Source organism: Camponotus vicinus, unplaced genomic scaffold (genome assembly GCF_025532165.1).
Source record: "Camponotus vicinus isolate PSW18456_S1 unplaced genomic scaffold, iyCamVici1.0 SCAF_4, whole genome shotgun sequence".
Taxonomy (NCBI): Eukaryota; Metazoa; Arthropoda; class Insecta; order Hymenoptera; family Formicidae; genus Camponotus; species Camponotus vicinus.
The window spans coordinates 17,349,842-17,367,688 of record NW_028141976.1 but is presented as its reverse complement, the minus strand read 5'-3'; the positions used below and the strand labels follow the sequence as shown (position 1 = coordinate 17,367,688).

The 17,847-nt window shown below is 28.1% G+C and overlaps 1 long non-coding RNA gene across 1 annotated transcript; it reads left to right on the top strand.

The window, feature by feature from the left end:
* Window positions 1-11,383: 11,383 nt before the first annotated feature.
* Window positions 11,384-12,330, top strand: LOC145971118 (uncharacterized). Its single transcript, XR_014438769.1, has 3 exons — window positions 11,384-11,446; window positions 11,792-11,870; window positions 12,163-12,330. It is a non-coding gene; the product is annotated as an uncharacterized LOC145971118 (long non-coding RNA).
* The last annotated feature ends 5,517 nt before the right edge of the window (window positions 12,331-17,847 follow it).

The following is a 17,847-nucleotide window of genomic DNA, read 5'->3' as shown; positions in this document are numbered from 1 at the left end:
TTATAAGTAATTTTAATTTATCCCTAGGATTATTGGAATATTAAAAGAATTCAAAGAAATAATGATCTTAACCCTATGAGTCCTAACAACCTTATGATCTTAACAACCCTATGAGCCCTAACAACCCTACTTCCTGATTAAAATTATTCGAGATTTGGGGAGCCTATCTTTAATCATATATATTTGAATCGTATATCCTAACCGCGTGCGAGCTATTCTTCAGGCCAGTTGACCCTACCTTTCGTTGATCCTGGCCACTTTCTCGTTCGATCTCTAATCAGAGATTGAAAAAGGAGATAAACACTCCTTCTTTTGTCAGTTTTATTTACCAGCAAATGAGCATAAATATTTCACTCATCGTAACGATCGTTCAATTTTACGATCGTTCGTTAAATATTTGAATATAACTTTATTTTAACTAAAATAAAACCAAACTACAAATTTTTATATTATATTAGATTGCTAACACAGCCATAAGGTAAGTCATTTATTATCATGTTACAAGTTATTTAATGAATTAATCATTTGGCTTTATATTAAGTTAAAGTAAAGTTTAAAATACTAATATCAACACTAATGCTCGTATCTACAAACAAATTCTACAATGGATGAGCTAAGAAATTACAATAAGTTAAGCGCGCGTTATAAAAATAAAATAGCATCAGAAATTGATAAAATTGATAAAATTATTAATGCGTGTTCTTTATTTAAGGATGTTTTGTACCTATTTTCAAAATATTGAGAATTTAATGAAAATTGTACAGAATGTCCTTACATATGTTTAGAATCTTCAGTACAATTTTTAAATCGATTCACTAAAGCGTTCACAAGTTATAAGGATTTTAATTTGCACCGAATTAACATGTGTTCTTATGGGAAACGTATAACCACGTCGATTCAAATGACAAAAACACATGGAAATAATATTCAGAATTTGTTTAAAATTTGCAAAAGTGTAGTTTAGATACAGAGGAAATATTTGGTCAAATAATATTATACAAATACTAACTGGTTAAAAAGATATTAAATATAATTCAATGAAATTAGCCATATATCTGACACAAGGCGAAATTCTCTGCCAAAAGTTAATCATTTCGATTAACAAAATTCGGAATATTTCAGTAAAAACGCAATAAATATTAAAAAATACATCTCTGCACTGTAGCTAAGATCAAATTGTAATATTCCACGCAATTTCTCATACTCAAAATACACCAAAAGTGGATATATTCGTCAATATTGATTTTCAGCTACTTTTTGCTAAGATTGTACATACAAAGCATCCTTAATAAATTAGACAAAATCTTTACAAAAAAATCTTTTCTTAATCTTCTCCTTTTTAATTAATATTTCAATATATTTTCGCAATAGATGCAAAGCATTTCGAAAAAAAAGAACTTATTAAAATTTATTTAACTTAATCTATCCTAGCTCATCCATTTTAAGGCAACGGATTTATCTACAATCTACAATCTACATCTACACCTACATCTACAATTTCTACGAATCCGTTACCTTAAAATTAAATAAAAGTTTTTCTCACTCACCGGCACTGATGCGCAACAGCGGAGTTATCGAAGCTATGTTGTCTGTAACATACAAATATAGAATTCATTTATAACAATGCTAAAAATAATATTTCAAAAAATTTTTATCATGCGAAATTTTATATCCGATGTGTAAAATAATAAGCAGAGATAAACATGTGTGCAAAAATTTTATAAATTTTTGCAACTGTTTTTTAAATAGAAAGTTTTATATGATTTTCATAAAAATCTTTCTCTCTAACTTTCTTTTTAATTTATTTAAATAATAAGATCGAATTATTGTTCGTTTATAACGATTTATAACAATTGATATACAAATAATAGATACTCACCATCAGGTTGCTCCACCAATGCAAGATGCCTCTCCCAGGCCTCCTCCTCCTCTCATGTTATTGACGCGCGATACTTTTAACGGCACTCCCGCACTCACGAGCGATATTTTTATATCGCTATTTTCGTTATTTTACGCGCGATACTGAACGGCACTCCCGCACTAATTCAGTACGATTAAAACTTTGGTCGCGCGATGTATATATTTAATATATATATACTTTTAACGACACTCTCGGTTTCGGTACGAACGAAAATCCTATTTCATTTACGAAACTTAACTTCGAGCCAACAGGTCGAGAATGCAACGATACAACGAGCAAAGATTAAGCCCGAACCGGAAAGAAGACGAAACGATTGACGGAATAGAGGCGAATGAAGTTCACCAACTCTTTTTCGCGCATAATTATCCTATCTCGTATCGAACCTGGACCCGCTAAGCACGATTTCAGGTGACCCGCACGGATGCTATATCACTAGCGCAGTACACAAGGCTGATAGACAGTAAAAGAATGAGGATACCCACATTTTTTAAATGCTAACAATCAGCAATTTAGAAAATGGGGAGGCAACCTCTTTTACCGAGCGAAAATCGTGCCTAGGGGAATCCACTCGACAGAGTCTCGACAGGGTTAACACACGCTGGGCGTATGGCTGTAGACGAGCAAAGAGAAGAGACCCATTAACGACCATTCTGATCAATCGATCGAGTTCTAACCGATTCGGGCCAAATCAATTGACGAAGCAGAGCGTGTCCATCACTAAGCCGATCGAGCGCGAAGCTCGAACCCGCGCGCCCATGTACATTTCGTACTGGACATACGTTCTACGCGGCCGGCATCACCAAGTGTCGCGATGCACAAGGCGCGAGTACATTGCATAGCAACGACTCGATGAAACATCCCAGTTAGTTGGCATCGGAAGTAGAGACTCGTGACAATAACGAAATTGGGATTTTGAAAACGCGAAAACGCGATAACGCGAGAATACTACAACGCGAAAACGCGATGACGAAACGAAGCCGTCCGCGGCACGTTGACGGCACCGACGACACGAAAGGGTACTTAGCTTCCCATTCAGGCACCTTAAGATTTATCATAAATAGAAAAATTTAAGATAAACCTCAAGATACCATCCAAGTACTAAGCCCTCCCACCGCGACAAGGTGTACCCCATATAATTTATAATTATATAATTATATAATTATATAATTTTATATATAATATAATACATAGATTGAAATTTATTTTGTAATATAATACATAAATTTAAATTCATAAATATAAACGATAAATAAAAATATAAAAGATAAAAGAAAATCTATTATATAAAGCAATGTTCAAAATAATTGATTTTAAAACTAATTATTGCGCACAATTAATTTTTACTTTTAAATAGATATATTTTAATGTTATAAATCGCGTAATTACAAAATAATTTATATTTCTTATAGATATAAAGTTTTAAAAATATGATAAATAAAAAAATTCCTATTAAAAAAATTTCAATTTTTTTATATATGAAATATTTAAATAAATATATTAATATAAAATATTTTATAAAATATAAGAAGTATCTAAAAATATTAATTAATAAAAAATTTTATTATAAATGTTTTAATTATTTTAATATAAAAAAATGGAATATTTCTTATATGTATATGTTTTATATATATACATATATGTTATAATTTAAAATCACTATTGATTCACTATCAAAGAAATAAAACAAAACGAGAAATATGTATATTTTGAATATATAATATAAATGAAAAATAATTTATATAAATGATTTACCATATCTTATTGATCCATCCATTACCAAAACCTCCTTTTTTCTTTTGCCTCCTTTGCTTTCGCTTGTGGCACTTGAATCCTCGTTGCACTTGCACTTCATTCACGAAAAGTTTCTCATTGTACTTGCAATCGTGTTTAGACAAACAATTTGATAATATATGAAACATTTCGCATCACTACCTTACTGCACAAGTGTCACTGTGCGAATAATAACAAGACTACTACGTTATTGTTAATTCATTGCTGAAATATTTTAACATATTTATGTATCTCATATATCTAATGTATTAATGTAGCGTAAGATTAAAAGATTAAAGTAATGATATGTCATGATATATAACTATTGTTTAATTAAAAAGTATTGCCGATTGAGAAAATTTAAAGCATTGGTCGAAATATATTTAATTCTAATATTGTTAGGGAAATATTATTATAAGCATCAATGATCGAAAGATCATAACATAATTAATTCTCTTAATCCCCTTTTATATATCTCCTGTTTCAATTTTTATTCGCAGTAATGAATGATTGCGATTCGATAAAGATTTATCGTTGCGATACAGTTTCATGTCGCTTATCAAAAGATAATTAATTTTTAATTATTAATATTTATAGCAAATTATGTTTCGATACTTATCGTAATCGTGTTTAGTAAAAATATTACAATGTACGAAGCGTTTCTCACCATTACTTTATTACTCGGGAGTCACCGTGCGAATAATGACAAAGCCATAACACAGCGCGCTACTGTTTATATTTTATATTGCCAAAGTCAAACACCGTGTTATCGATAATACGTTGCCGAAATATTATATATATTATAAAATATGCACTAATGGAATATTAATATAGAAATATTTTAATTTAGTGATTAAAATTGATTATTTATTAAACAATTTATCACGGAGCCTTTCGTTATGCTAATTATTTGCATCTATAATTCGATTGTTTTAGTTCGTGTTCTCTCACAATCCAAATTATATTTAGATTGTTAAGTAGAACGATAAGGTAACACGTCTGAAATATATTTGTGACACTAAATATTAAAATAATAATTATTATCCGTAAAGATCGCAACGATCCTTAGTAAGATCGAAAGATTAAAATGTGATTGAAGCAATCATTTAATTAATAATTTAATTAATTATGCTTGCAGTTTAGAAAAAATTAAAGTATTAGACAAGATATATTTTTGACTATAAGAAATTATTAGAGAAATAATTTTTATTCGATATATGATAATCGATTATGAAACGATATTTTATAATTTCTATTCCTGATTTCTTTCGATTTTTAATTGCAATAATGAATAATCGCGTTTTGATAAAGATTTAACGTCACAATATAATTTTATATCGTTTATCAAAAGTTATTAATAATCATTAATTGTTATAATCATAACAACATAGATTTTAATATTAATCGCGATCACGTTTAGGAAAAGAATTCGACAATATACGAAGTATTTCGCACTACTACTTTATTGTTCGAGTGTCGCGAATAAGTTCGTAATACGTTATATGGTCATTAATAGCGCATTATTTACGCCGCCAAGATCGAACCTTTTGTTATTAATAGTTCGTTCCCGAAATATTTTCGTACTATGACTTACATGTATATATGCGTGGGGAATAAATTAAATTATACACGTAATTTATACAATATAGATTAATTATTAAACGATTAATATCTCACAAACCTTTAACTATATGATTTTATCATTCGATTTTATCACGCGTTCTTAATTTGAATTGTATTTAGATTGTTAAAAAGTCGAATAAGATAAAATGATAAAACGTCGGATAAAATATACTTAAGCTTTAAGTATTGTAATCTTTAAGTATTGTTAAAGAAATAATTATTTCCCATAAAAATCGCAATAAAACGATAATTTATAATTTTAATTCTTGTCATACACTTTTATTTTTAAATCAATACATCAAAAATTAAATACAAATATAATCAATTAATACTCTTATAAATATATTCTCTATAAAATTCAAAATAATTTCTTTTATAAAACTAATTGTTACGCGCAATCAATTTGTTTATCTTTTAAGAGAGATTTATCTCTGATTACTTTAAATGTAAAACTAGTCTAAAAAATGTTTTTTTTATTATAAATTTTCAAAAAATATAATTAATAAAGATAGTATGTTAATTTTTGTATATGAAATATTTAAATAATTATATTATTTCAAAAATATTTTCTAAAATATTAAAATATTTCTATATAAAAGTATTAATTAATAATATTACAAAAATATTATAGATGCTTTAAATATGTTAAAATAAACGCTAGAATATTTTATACAATGCAATATATTATGTGATTTTTAGAGCGTATTATATATACTATCAAAATGAAATACAACAAAATGAAAATATAATAAGATATATATTTATTTTGAAAATAATATATACATATAAATAATAAATAATTTTATAAATTACTCACCGCATATCTCTCTGGTTGCTTCAGGCTCTCTCACTGCTCTCTGGTTGTCCGATACTTTTCCAGACTTTTTGTTCTTCTCCTTTCTTCTTCATCCTTTGCAGTTTCCTCGTAGCACTCATATTTACTCGCGAACAAACAATTAATTATATTTAGTCATATTAAAACGATTGCGAGACACTTTGCACGGCACTCCCGATCGCAAAATAATTATACGAGATATGTATTTTATTATATTGTAAGAGAGGAACACGAAAAATATTATACAATTCGCTCGATATTTAAACGAAGCCAAAATCATGCATTACTTGATTCTTATACTAATTAACTATTTCTATTTGTTGATGTATAATATATGCACAATCGTGAATCATAAGATTGAATACAAAAGAAATATTAAGTAATGTAAAGTGATGATGCAGCAATGGTTTAATTAATATAATATATATGCTTGTATTTTAGGAAAGTTTAAAACATCGGGCGAAATCGAATTTGATTCTATGCAATGTTAGAGAAATAATTATTATCCGTAAAAAAATTCAATAATCGGAGAATATTGTAACAAAATTAGTAATTTTTGCCCCTTTCGTTTCAGTTTTTATTTGAATAATGGAGGATCGCGTTTCGATTTATCGAAGATTTATCGTCGTCATACAATTTTATGTTTATTAAGAGTTAATTAATTGTTAATTGTAATAATTGTAGCGAATTATATTTCGATATTAATCGCGATCGCGTCTAGGAAGAGAATTCAATTCAATAATACGTAGCGTTTCGTATCACTACTTTACCGCTGGAATGTCGCTGTGCGAATGATACAAGGTCTTCGCCTATGTAAACAGTAGCGCGCTACGTCATCAAGGCCGATCGTCGTGTTATTGATAATTCGCTGTCGAAATATTTTATTACGCATACTACATGACGTACATATACGAGAATTGAATTTATATACAAGTATATTTTTAAAGTCACATACAAATTAATTATTTATTAAACGATTAATATACCTTACAAAGCTTTCCGTTATGTTAATTATTCGATTCGTTTTTTACTGCGCATTTTCAATGGAATTATATTTAAATCGTCAAATAATTATACGATAAAGCGTCGGACGAAATATTTCTAACTCTAAATATTAATAGAAGAATAATTATTGCTCGTAAGGATTGCAACAAAATGATAATTTATAATTTTGATTCCTGTCACATACATCGATTCTTAATTACACTCGATTCTTAATTGCTTAATTAAATGAACGCATCACGCGAAATGCAAACTGAAGATGGTTTAAAAAGAGGATCCGAGACGTTCGTGTTTATTGCATGTATTATGACGAGTAATTTAAAATATACTAATAACTAAAAGAAAAAGGAAAATACTATCCAGTATAGGTTTAATTACAACGCGATATTTTGCGATATTTTGCGATATCTTGGGGCGCAAAGTATTATTCTGTATCTAGGGATAGTTTAGGTTTATTTATATTGCGATATTTTCCGATATTTGGGAGCGCAGTGTAATATTAATTATCTAGGGATAGTATAGATCTAATTACAATGCGATATTTTGCGATATCTTGGGGCGCAGAATATTATTCTGTATCTAGGGGTAGTTTAGGTTTATATTGCGATATTTTGCGATATTTTGTGGCGCAGTTTTATATTCTCTAAAGAAAATATCTTAAATAATGATGCGAAATGCTTCGTATGTTAGTTAATTGTTTTATAAATAATCGTTTAATTAATCTATAAATTGGGAAACTACAATTTAATATTTTCATATATAAGTATATATTATGGTACGTAAAATATTTTGGCAATCAATTATCAATAACACGGTGTTCGACTTTGGCAATATAAACAATAGCGCGATATTGTTAATATGTTACGGCTTCGTTATCATTCGCACGGTGACACTCGAGCAATAAAGTAATGGTTCGAAACGCTTCGCATTTCAATCGTATTTAGAAAAAATATTCGACAATATTAGTATCGAAACATAATTTGATATAATTATTAATAATTATAAATTAATTAGCTTATGGGATAAAGGACATGAAACTGTATCGCAACGATATATCTTTATCGAGTCGCAATCATTAATTACTGTGAATAAAAATTGAAACAGTGGATATATAAAAGGGGATAAAAGAATTAATTTTGTTATGATCTTTTGATGTTTATTATAATAATTTACCTAACGATACTTTTTGGAATTAAATAAATTTCGACCAATGCTTTAAATATTTTTAATCGGCAATCACTCATAGAATATTTCAACGATGAATTATAACAATAAGTATAAGTCGACCTTGGCGATATAAACAGTACTGTGGTAATGTTTTTGACTTACGGTCATTCGCACAGTAACCTTGAGCAGTAAAGTAGTGGTGTGAGACGTTTCATATATTATCAAATTCTTTCCTTCCATAGTCGAACTTGGCGATATAAACAGTATCGCGCTATTGTTAATATGTTACACGGCTTTATTATCATTCGCACAGTGACCTTGAGTAGTGACGTGAAAGACGTTTCACATATTATCAAATTCTTTCTTTACATAGTCAACCTTGGCGATATAAACAGTACCGCGGTAGTGTTTCTGATTTACGATCATTCGCACAGTGGCTCTCGAGCAGTGAAGTAGTGATGTGAGACGTTTCATATATTATCAAATTCTTTCTCTAAACACAATTGCAAGTGCAACGAGGAACTTTTCGTGAATGAGTGTAAGTGGAACGAGGAATTTAAATGAGTGCAACGAGAATTGAAGTGCCGACGAGGAAAAAGCGAAGAAAGCAAAAGAAGAAAGGAGATTTTGGAAGTGGATGGATCAATAAGATAAGATGTAAGTCATTAATATAAATTATTTATCACATACATTATTTATTATATTGTTGCGTCCCCGCGTCCCGTTCCGCTGAATGTGTTCGTCACCCGTTAAATTCTTTCGAAGAAGATCGTTTTCATGCGCGTTGTCAAGATATTGTTATAAACAACGACTGTCAAAGAGTCTGAGCCCAGCTGTCAAGTTGTGCGGACGCGCGTCTATTTGTGATCCGTTTTACGATTATTCTGAATTCTTGTATGTTACTCGCGATTTATTAAAATTCTTGTGCACCTTAAATCGCGTTATTATTTACAAGTGCACGAGCGTCACCATATGCCGATTGTGTCGCACGCGTTCGATATACAGGGTGATTCTGAACAAACGTTTGTCTTTAAAATATCAAATTCTTGAATGAATGGTAAGACGATTTTTCCTCTTGCAAAATTTTGCCCGGAGCTTAGTTTTTATACTATAAAGGAAAATAGTTAACTACTTACGGAACGAGTACAAGAGGTAGGCAGGGACGGCGCGATATAAGCGATTACGTGCGGCACTCGCCGTGATCAGCTGATTGCTATACGCGATGACTGTAACAATCAGTGTGTGTGTGTGAGAATGTGTACGCGCGCGCGCGCACACACACAGTTAACTATTTTCCTTTATAGTATAAAAACTAAGCTCCGGGCAAAATTTTGCAAGAGGAAAAATCGTCTTACCATTCATTCAAGAATTTGATATTTTAAAGACAAACGTTTGTTCAGAATCACCCTGTATATCGTTCCGCAGACGCAACAATATATAAATTATTTATCAATAGTATATCTATTCAAAATATACATATTTCTGGTTTCGTTTTATTTCTTTGATAGTGATTCAATAGTGATTTTAAATACATATATAACATATATAAATATGTAACATATATAATACATATACTTATAAAAAATATTCCATTTTATTTTAAAATAATTAAAACATTTATAAAATTTTTTATTAATTAATATTTTCAGATACTTCTTATATTTTATAAAACATTTCATACTAATATATTTATTTAAATATTTCATATATAAAAAAATAGAAATTTTTTTATTTATCATATTTTTAAAAGTTTATATCTATAAGAAATATAAATTATTTTGTAATTACGCGATTTATAACATTAAAATATATCTATTTAAAAGTAAAAATTAATTGTGCGCAATAATTAGTTTTAAAATCAATTATTTTGAACATTGCTTTATATAATAGATTTTCTTTTATCTTTTATATTTTTATTTATCGCTTATATTTACGAATTTAAATTTATGTATTATATTACAAAATAAATTTCAAATTATGTATTATATTATATATAAAATTATATATAATATAACCCTCCCATGGGGTACACCTTGTCGCGGTGGGAGGGCTTAGTACTTGGATGGTGCCTTGAGGTTTATCTTAAATTTTTCTATTTATGATGAATCTTAAGGTGCCTGAATAGAAAGCTAAGTACCCTTTCGCGTCGTCGGTGCCGTCAACGTGCCGTGGACGGCAAGCGCTTCGTTACTGCATTTTCGCGTTGTAGTATTCTCGCGTCGTCGCGTTTTCGCGTAACTTTTGGACTTTTTATATAAAATCTCAATTTCATTTATTGTCACGAGTCTCTACTTCCGATGCCAACTAACTGGGATGTTTCGAGTCTGCACACATTGCTATGCAACGTACACTCGCGCTTCGTGCTTCGTGCTTCGTCAAGTGATTCGGCCCGAATTAGTTAGAACTCGATCGATTACTCGGAATGGTCGTCAATGGGTCCCTTCTCTTTGCTCGTCTACAGCCACACGCACTGCGTGTGTTAATCCTGTCGAGGAGTCGAATGGATTCCCCTAGGCACGATTTTCGCTCGGTAAAAGGGGTTGCCTCCCCATTTTCTAAATTGCTGAATGTAAGCATTTAAAAAATGTGGATATCCTCTTCTTTTGCCGTCTACTAGCCTGGTGTAGCATATAGCAACCGCGGGAGGCATAATATGTCCGGGCGGAGCACCTGAAATCGTGCTTAGCGGGTCTAGGTTCGATACGAGATAGGATAATTATGCGCGAAAAAGAGTTGGTGAACTTTATTTTCCTCTATTTCCGTCAATCGTTTCGTCTTCTTTCCGGTTTGGGCTTAGTCCTTGCTCGTTGTATCGTTGCATTCCCGACCTTGTTGACCTTGTTGACTCGAAGCTGATTCTCGTAAGTAAAATGGGATTTTTGCTCGTACCGAAATCGGGAGTGCCGTTCAAAGTATATACATATTAAGTATATACATCGCGCGATTAAATAGAAAATTTTTTATTGTACCGAAATAGTGCGGGAACCGTTTAGTATCGCGCATAAAATAGCGAAAATAGCGATATAAAAATATCGCTCATGAGTGCGGGAGTGCCGTATCGCGCGTCTAAAACTGAGAGGAGGAGGAGGCCTAGGAGAGGCATCATGCTCCGGCAGAGCAATCTTCTGGTAAGCAATTTATTTATTTGTAATTATATATTAAATATTAAATATATTTATTATAATTTAAATTAAACAATTAATCGCAACAATTAATTTGATGTTTTTATTTATATTTAAATAAGAGACAATTAAAGAAAAAGATTTTTAAATTAAATCTATAATCTTGTAAAGGTGTAAGCTTTTATAAAGTTATAAGAGAATTATTAGTAATGTTTTTTAAAATTTATAGAATTATTTTATTAATCTGCTATTATTATATGCATCGAATATAAAATTCAATGTATATAATAATTTTTGATATATTAATTATTTTGAGCGCTGCTACATTGAATCTTCTTTTGTATGTTATAGATCGATACAACAACTTTGATGATCTGAGAGGAGGAGCAGGCCTAGGAGAGGCATCCTGCACCGGCGGGTCAACCTGATGGTGAATATCTATTATTTATATATTAATTGTTATAAATCGTTAACTTGTTATAAACAAACAATAATTCGATCTTACTATTTAAATGAATTAAAAAAAAAGATTTTTAAAAAAGTCATATAAAATTTTCTATTTAAAAAACACTTTCAAAAATTTATAAAATTATTCCATACGTGTTTATCTGCTTATTATTTTACACATCGGATATAAAATTCCGCGCAATAAAAATTTTTTAAAATATTGATTGCATTTTGTGAGCATTATTATAAATGAATTTTATATTTGTATGTTACAGACAACTAGCCTCGATAACAACAACTCCGCTGTTGCGCATCAGTGTCGGTGAGTGAGAAAAACTTTTATTTAACTTTAAGGTAACGGATTCGTAGAGATTGCAGATGTAGATGTAGATGTAGATGTAGATTGTAGATTGTAGATAAATCCGTTGCCTTAAAATGAATGAGCTAGGATGGATTAAATTAAATAAATTTTAATAAGTTCTTTCGAAATGCTTTGCATCTATTACAAAAATATATTGAAATATTAATTAAAAAAAGAAGAAATCAAAAAAAGATTTTTTTGTAAAGATTTTGTCTAATTTATTAAATAAAGAACGTACATTAACAATTTTATCAATTTTATCAATTTCTTATGCTAATTTATTCTTATAACGCGCACTTATCTTCTAATTCCTTATAGCTCATCCATCGTAGAATTTGTTTGTAGATATTGTTTTTAAACTTTACTTTAACTTAATATAAAGTCAAATAATTAATTAATTAAATAATTTGTAATATGATAAAAATTATACACAAATTAATTTTATATTTTATTACAAAATATAAAAAATATAGAAATTTGTAGTAATTTGGCTTTATTTCAGTTAAAATAAAGTTATATTTAAATATTTAACGAACGATCGTAAAATGGAACGATCGTTACTAAATGAGCGTAAATATTTCACGCTCATTTGCCGGTAATTATCCGGCAAAAGAAAGAGTGTTTATCTCCTTTTTCGATCTCTGATTAGAGATCGAGGAAGAAAATGGCCAGGATCAACGAAAGGTAGGTTCAACTGGCCTGAAGAGCACGCAGTTAGGGTACGCGGTTAGGGCACGCGATTAGGGCATGTAATTAGGGCACGTGATTAAAATATATACATGATTAGGTTAGGTGATGATTAGAAATAGGTTCCACAAATCTCGAATAATTTTAGTTAATCAGGAATTAGGGTTGTTAGGGCTATATTAAGTAAGATCATTAGAATTCTTTAATACAGGGGTTATTAGGGCTATTAGGTAAGATTCATTATTTCTTTTAATATTCCAATAATCTTGGGGGTAAATTAAATTTATTTTTAAAAATATTGTAAAAATAAATATAACATGTTTTAAAAATGTAATTTAAATTATCAAAATTATCTTCAGGAATATTAAAGAAATTGCATTATTATTAACGTTTAAGAAATATCTTAACATGTTATATTTTATTTTAAAACTTAAAAATATATGTGTATCAAGTTAAATATTAAATTCAAATGTTAATGCTATCAATATCAAATTATTGATGTTATTAAATATTTGAATAAATTGAATATTATTATTTGACATTGATAGCATCATAAATTTGTAAATTGTAAATAGTTATAATCGTATTTTAATTATAATCTAATATTGATATTTTAATTGTAAAATACAATACAATTATGACTATAATTATATTATATGCAATTGTATTTACGGTTGTAAATTCTTACGTAAATTACACGAAAAATTATCGAAAGTATACGTATAATGATTACATAATAGTAATTAACATAATAGTAATTCATTAAATTAAAGTATTTGTTTCTATAGTATATATTTTTGAAATATTCATAAAAGAGTAACTGTTTGTATTTTCATATCAAAGAGTCATTAGTAAAATCGGAAAATTTTTATATAAAATATAAAAATTCGTTGCTAAATTAATGATTAAATATAAGCTTTACAAAATTTGACGAACGCCTTCGTTACATAATCGCGAGTCAATTATTATAAATTTAATGATATGCTTTCCGTTAAACTTATCTATTATATTTATGAATTCTATATCGCGCGAAACTGAATATTCGTAAAATAAATTAATAAATTATAATTGCGAATATCGTGCTCGTTTTTTCCGCGTTCTTATACAAGATTGTCATTTTAACAAAAGAATTTTATCGCTGTCCCTTTCATCAGATAATATTGCTAAATATTGTTAATTAAATATAAAGAAATATCGAATAAGAGTGTGATAAGTCAACGATTAAATATTAGCTTTACAAAATTTAACGATCACCTTCGATATTATAGAATCGCGAGATAATTATTATGAATTTAATAATTTGTTTTTTCAGTTATATTTATATTTACGAATTTTGTATCGGAAAAAATTCATAAATAAATTAATAAATTATGGTTGCGAAATTATCGTGTTTTTCCCACATTCTTTTCGCGTTCTTAGACGAGATTGTTGTTTTAATAAAAGAGTTATCATTGTTCCTTCCGTTAAATAAACGTTAATGAAAGTTGCGTGGCTCGTACCGCCGGGGAGTCGAAACGATTTTCATCATGGAGAATTATTTCTTACCGGTTCTTGTGAGATCCATTCGCGATATCCAGTTCGGTGCCTTGTTGAAAATTGGGAACTTTTATTGTAAGATTGAAGGAACTAATCCCAGGTTTTCCTGGTAATTTCCGAAAGCAATGATTTCGATAGTAATTCAACGACGATACGCTTCTTTAACGTCGAATTAATTTAAATAATATATATTTAGATGAGAGAAATATATCTTTTCTTTTCTTCGTTAAAAATGTTCTATCATTATTAGGATTGGTATTATTATTGTCTATATATATATATATATATATATATATATATATATATATATATATATATAATGCCAGAAAGATTTAATAGATTAAATATGGATATAGCGTTGTGTATAAATTTTAATTTTTCAAGTAATTTTATATTGTAATTAATATTGTATAAATCATATTGTAATTAATATTGTAATTAATATTGTATAATTCATATTGTATAAATTTTTTGATAAAAATGATTACGAACGAATATATTTTTAATTAATATAATTTGTCTCTTTTGAAAAATTATTTCTAGGTGCTGGGGATATTAACATTAATTTTTAGTTTCTTTTAAGAAACTATTTGCAGGTATTGGACATCCATCACCATTTTGAAATATTAGTTTTTAGGTATATACCATTTTATATATATGTATAATAAAATACATGCACAAATTCACGTATCCAAAATATTTTTATAATTTTTAATGTTATATATTATATATACGCGAAATTATACATGAATGTTACATAAAATGTGCGAATACATAAAAATTTCGAGACAAATCGAATGGATACCCCTATCAGTAAGATATTGATTAAAAGAAAAAGGAATTAGTAATTTAAACGTTATAAGAATAAGAATCTAGAGAATTAATCCAGAATTAATTGTTTAAAATTATTTGATTAATTTTATTTTGCACACTGTTCGAATTGAAATTTTTTTAAATCTTGCTGTTATCGGATTCGATTTGTCTCGCGCGCGCGAACGGTACCTCACATTATATGTATTCGCACATTTAACACAAACTCCAATAATGCATGTATTTTATTATTTATAAATATAATCGTTCGTAATCACATTTCAATAAAAAAAGGTCGTTATATCCATTTAATTTCAATAAAGAAATATATTTCTTAATAATGGAAGAACATGTTTTCTGATGTGCATATCAATTTCGTAAATTGAAGATAATGACGAGGGATAATTGTCGTTGATTTATTACTGAAGTCACACATTGCTATCGGGAATAGTCCGGAAGATCCAGGATTCGTTCCTTCTTACAGTGAAGTTCCCGACGTTCAATGGATCACTTAACTTTTCTTCGCAGATTGATCTTGCGAAATCTGTTGTAGAAACAAGATATTGAACGTTCTCCATGTTTAAGATCGCTCCTCTTTTTATCGGATATTATTGATATGTCATTCGCGTATCTGCAATTGAATATTTTGAATATTATCTATTTATTTATTCGTCGCGTTTTATTACGAATTTTAAATCGCGATTTATCTTATAAAAATTCGCAAGTAAATCAGTCGGTGAATTGTATATTCGCAAACATTAGACCTCAAATGATTGTCGAAATATTTTTGATTTTCTATACTTACGTGATAATAATTATATCGCGCTCGTGTCTATTGTGAGCTTCGATTATTATATTATAAAAATTATACGTATTGCGATCAAATATTCCGCATATTATCGGCTTATTTAGTCATCGCGTTTTCTCAGGAATTTTAAATCGCGATATATCTTAATTTAATCGTTGATTTATACGTCGAAACTTTGTCTATCTTTCCACGTCTTTGAATATTGTCTTTTATAGTCTGCGCTAGTAGTGCAAATATTTTTTTTTTACTATTTAAGAATGATCGATAATTTTATTAATGATTAATCACGATTATTTAAATCATTATATAAATCTTATTAAACTCTACTAATACATCGATAGTTAGAAATATAGTTAGATAGTTAACTTATTAGAGAGGGACTTTGATAAAATCATTCGTTTCGTTATTCTCTATTAAACATGGCGAACAACGCGATTTTTTAATTATATATTAATTATATTTAAAATTATAAAGTCTTAAGATTCATTTTATTTCATTTAACTAATCATGCGCGAGATGCAATATGTATTTTCAATGTACTTTTCAATCGCGACATTTATATAAAATAGCGTATTAATCGCAAATAAATTCGCAAATATTACAGACCTTAAATGTCTGTCGAAATATCTTTGCACTTGTGCGTGATAGTAATTATATCGCGCGTGTCTATTAGAGGCTCCGATTATATTATAAAAATTATACATATCGTAATCAACTATTCCTAATATTATCGATTTATTTATTCGTTACCGCTCTCTTGCGAATTTTAAATTGTTATTTATCTTGTACTTTAATCATTGATTTGCATCGAAGCTTGATCTATCTTTTCGCGTTTTGAATATTAATAATCTACATAAAATACGCCAGTAATGCAAATACTTTCTTTTACAATCAGAAAAACTATCAGTAATTTTATTAATAACTCTTTTGATCACGATTATTTATGTTTAAACGTTATTTATATAAAACTAATTTCTATTCTTAAATTCTATTATTGTATGTCGATTATTAATAATAAATATCGCGTAATTCATCATCGTTAAACAGTCTTGTTTGGACTATGTAGAAATTTTTAATAAATTTTATATTATACATATATTTTGGATACTTTTGTAATTCTTTGTAATAATTTAAAATTATTTTTAAAAAATTAAATTGAATTTATTTTTAAAAATGTTGTAAAAATGCAATTTAAATTATCAAAATTATTTTCAAGAAGATTAAACAAATTGCATAATTATAAATGTTCAAGATATATTTTAGCATGTTATATTTTATTTTAAAAATTAAAAATATATCATATGTATATGTAAATTAATATATAGCTATAATATTAATTTTAAGTCCAAATGTTAATGCTGTCAATATCAAATTATTTATGTTAAAATTATTATTTAGTTATTATTATTAAAGTTATTATTTATGTCAAATTATTAAACATTTGAATCAATCGAATAAATACATTTATTTGATATTGATAACATCATATATTGTATTTTGTAAATTGTAATTTGTAATTAGTAAATTGTGTTTTGTAAATTGTAAATAGTTATAATTGTATATTTATTATAATCTAATATTGATTTTCTTAATTATTGACATAATTGTGTATAAAATACAATTATAACTATCATTATATTATATAAAATTGTATTTACGATTGTACATTACGTGAATACATTCTTATGTAAATTACACGAAAAATTATCGAAAGTATACGTATAATGATTATACGTATATAATATATATATATATATA